Raw genomic sequence first — 4,328 nt, 5'->3', positions numbered from 1 at the left:
AAAAAAAAAAAAAAAGCTGAAAGCTGAAACATGCAAGAAGCTGCCTTTTATTTTATTCCTAAGCAAATAGCTACAGATAAAAGGTTAAATATCTTCACAGGTAGCTACTCTATGTTCACCTTATCTTAAGGAAAGTGCTGATTAAGGAGTGAAAGAAAACATAACTGACTATTCCTCTACCTTCTCTTTCTCTCTTGCAACATCATGTAGATTCAGTAATGTGACCACACCCTCCCTTTTTCCCTTTAAATATTAAAGACTTCAAAGTCATCTTTGGAGGAAGGCTATGTTTTAAACAAGTTTCACAGTGATTCTTACATTTACTAAAATTTGAATTTAACTGTTCAAAAGATATTATTTTCCTCACCCAAATATTCTTTCATGAATGTCTTTTACTAATGTGGTAGGTCACCTGGAAGTTAACTTTTAAACCATGATTAAAGAATCATAGGGTGGGCACAGTGACTCATGCCTGTAATCCCAGCACTTTGGAAGGCTGAGGTGGGAGGATCACTTAAAGCCAGGAGTTCCAGACTAGCATGGGCAACATGGCAAGACTCATCTTTACAAAAATTAAAAAAAAAAAAATAGCAAGGTGTGGTGGCACACAACTGTAGCCTGCCGTCCCAGCTTCTCAGGAGGATCGTTTAAGTCCAGGAATTTGGGGCTGCAGTGAGCTATGATCCTGCCACTGCATTCCAGCTTAGGTGACAGAGCAAGACCCTGTCTCAAAAAAAAAAAAAAAAAAAAAAAAAAAAAAAAAAAAAAAAAAAAAAAAAAAAAAAAAACAGACAAAAAACCACTAAACAGTAACAACCCAAAGTTGGTTTGTTTGTTTTTCTCATAGTGTTATTCTCTGTAGTCTCTATAGATTTATAGCATAAGAAGAACCCAAAACTTAAATAGGGACTAAAATCATGTTACTAAAAATTGGCAAAAGTGTGTAAGTTAAATATTTACTTTTATACCAAGGTTATGCTACTAGTGAAGAACAGGAATGATATGGGGAAGAAATGAAGAGGAAAGTGATAGGTAGAGATACTCTGCAAGAGAGGAACAGGAGGCTTAGTCACTGGGGAGTGTATAGTCTCTCAAAGGAAAGTGAAGATGAAGAAAAATAAAGAGAAAAAGGAGCAACAAGAAAAATAGGATAGACTTGCTAAGTCATGACCCTAACATATTTTAAGATTAATACCTACTGTAGATGTCTCGAGTTTCTTTCGTGGATTTATACAGTGACACAGAAACAAGATTCATGAGGCATAAAAGAACACTACAATGCCTACGTAAGTACTGGTGTCTCCTAACCAACGGAAAGGGGAGCTGAGAGCTAACTCCCAGTGAATGAGGGGGTCTGGTTACACTATGAGCTCAATTAAGAGAAAATCAACTGGCTCATTATTATACACAAGGACATTCATTCTTCCAAGTGAGGAGAATGATTACAACTTGAATAGGAAAGCCACAAACCACTAATCAGGGTATCTCAGGTTTGACCTATTCAAGTATATTCCAAATTACCCAATTAGCTGGATTGCCAATAAGTTTCTTGTAGCAGTTATATTGGCACTGATGATACCATAATCAGTTGTTTTAATCAAGCCTTTGAAAACAAAAATGATGGGCTGAATATAGTCATAACAAGGACTGGGAAATTAGAGCCACCAGGTCACTGCTGTTGGGTTACTCCACATTCTGCTCTAGTAACTGTTGCTAGAGGATGGTGTGAGCTTTATTTGGTTTGGTTTTTGTATCTCTCCTCCCTCCCCCAATCCACAACACCCAAGCTCAGGCTTTGTCCCCAATTCCTAATGTCCTAGCCTCTCTTGAGGGGCTAGCATTGCTACTTGAGTGACCTGTACTTCTGTTTTTTCCTGACTCTGAATCCACTGGCCTTCTTGAGCCATATCTTGGTAACCTGGATTCTTAGCCATCTTTTTTCTTTTTTTTGCTACACATTAAGGTTGAGCTGGGCATATATTCCCTAAATCATAGAGGATGAAAAATGAGAAACCTGCCCACTCTCACCCACTCCTCCACTCCCACTGACTTTCCTGATTATTACAGAGTGATGGAGTACTTTGTATTTCTTGGCCAGCAACGGTTTGAGGGCAGGAACTGCTCATTCTTATAGCTCCAGAATACATGCCTGGCAAATAGTACATACTTAACAATTGTTTGATGAATGAACCAGTAAATAAATGGGAAAAAATGAAGTTTAAGATCATAATTCAACAGGAACCCTGTCAGTCTTCTTTATTCTTAATAGAACATAAAATGATATCTAGAACATTTGTGCTCAAGAAATATTTTTTGAATGAATGAATGGCTATGAGCAGTAGCTTTTTGCTCTTTCTAATGGAAATCTACTGAGTTCCATATTTGGATTGAGGTCAGGATGGAGATAAGGGAACAGTCACAAGCTGCAGGGCAGGGATTAAGAATTCGGTAATATTTCACTAGAATCTCAGAAACCTTAAAATTGTAAGCTGACTAGATGTCAGGATAATCTTGGGGAGGTCATTGGCCTTTCTATTGCCTATGGAAAGGGGATTTGAATCAATCCTGTCAAGAGGACTGGGTTACCCAATTATAGCACTGTCATAACAAAGTACAATACTGTGGGAACAAGAAGGCTGAATGATTGTTTGGGAAAGTTGAAGAAAAGGTCAAAGAGAATACTACATTTAGGCAGGTCTTTTTAAGCATTGTTGGCAAATGTGCATGCAGAAGTTCAAGAAACTATTTGTCTTGGTTTGGGTTTCCATAGATGCAGACCCTGAGACAAGCATTCAAGTATGAGTGATTTCTTTGGAAGGTGGTCCCAGGAAGTGCTGGCAGGAAAGTGGGAGAGTGACTCAGGAAGGAAAGAAGACCATGAAGTTGTGGTATCAAGTCAGTTACCTACCAGCAACTGGAGGTCGGGACCTCCAGAAAACTCTGGTAGGCAATGGAGGATGCTCATCAATTATTCTCACTAAAGTACCAAAAAATGGAGCCAATCATCCACCAACTTCTTGCCTTGGTTGAAGACATTCACTCTTCCCTTGCCTTGCAAGTAAGTCAAGCATGCTTCCTGGGCAAAAAGGATCCCTGGGCAGAGCATCACTCAGTCCACGGTAGCTCCTGATTAAAATGCAATAAAACTAAAATCAATACAGCACTGGCATACCTTGATACCGTTTTTGCCTTTGCAACTTATTCCATTCTTCCTCCTCCCTGCCTTCATCCTGAGCTCTATAATAACAAAAGATAGTTAAGGGAGGCATTGCCCCTTTTGTTCTTGCTCAACCAAGACCTGAAGCAGAGTTGGATTACTTCCACAGAGCAGGGAGGTTGAATTTCATTTTGCTAGGAAAACAGGCAAGTTTCCATGAAGAAATGTCCTCCCTGATGCCCTTCACCCCTTCTCTCACCCTGCACCTGCATAGAAGAAAAGAGTGATCATTTCCCTAGACCCCTGGGTAATTGATCCTCTTTGGTGTCCTCTAACATTTCTGAAACTGCTTCCATATCCTGGACTCTAATCTATCTGCTTAACTTTCTGGAAGCAATGCCATTTCATCGTGAACTACTTAAGGGCAATGTTTGAAATTTTGGTGCCAACTTTGTATCCTTTACACCTGGGACATAAAGTGTGCTTAAAAATATTAGTGTTGCACATGGGACATAAAGGGTGATTAAAGATATTATTTTGGATGGACGAATGGATAAATAATGAATGAGTGAAGAAGTAAGTGAATGACTGCCCCCGTCCCCTATGATATTCTGATGACTGGCTTGGGGATGAGTTTGCTTCGCCATCCTGATCCTTGTTCATTGCTTCAAGTGATTCACTATCTATTCCCCAAACCCACTAGGGTGTGACTGCTCAGGACACCAGCTTTTGCAGAACTGCATCTCAAACCCCAGTTTTCACTCTTCTTCCCACATCTCACCTTCTTAACTCTTCATTTGCTTTCCCTGCCCTTTGGTATGCAGGCCCTTGCAAGAAGGTAAGATATTGATTAATAATAAGCTCCAGTAAGCTCCAGTCAAATTTTATTAAAACTTTCTTTTGAGGGATATTTTTATTTTAAAAGATGATGCCAGGAGGATCCTAAAAGATGCCATTTCTGAGTCTGCAAAGTGGTTAGGACATATATTCTGGAGCTGGTCCCCCTGCTAGGCCCTAATTCTGCCATACAATCACCTTCCTCTCTCTTCTGTGGACAGAGATTGGGCATGGGGGTGTGGCCTTCCTGCCCCATCAACTGTAAATAAATTATATTCCTCTGTGACCATTGCCTATCTTATTTCCCAACAAGAAGACAAGATGTGGTTTGGGG

At 39.8% G+C, this 4,328-nt stretch overlaps 1 long non-coding RNA gene across 1 annotated transcript in view; it reads left to right on the top strand.

Annotated features, from left to right (window-relative positions):
• The window catches only part of LOC108532777 (uncharacterized), a 15,410-nt gene extending 12,347 nt beyond the window's left edge, over positions 1 to 3,063 (top strand). Inside the window, exon 3 of the long non-coding RNA XR_001886546.1 lies at positions 2,771 to 3,063. This is a non-coding gene — a long non-coding RNA (uncharacterized LOC108532777). The remainder of the gene's footprint in view (positions 1 to 2,770) is intronic.
• Positions 3,064 to 4,328: the final 1,265 nt, after the last annotated feature.

The sequence above is a fragment of the Rhinopithecus bieti genome, unplaced genomic scaffold (assembly GCF_001698545.2).
Source record: "Rhinopithecus bieti isolate Rb0 unplaced genomic scaffold, ASM169854v2 scaffold_7681, whole genome shotgun sequence".
Classification (NCBI taxonomy): domain Eukaryota; kingdom Metazoa; phylum Chordata; class Mammalia; order Primates; family Cercopithecidae; genus Rhinopithecus; species Rhinopithecus bieti.
This window is presented reverse-complemented; position numbering and strand designations above follow the sequence as displayed.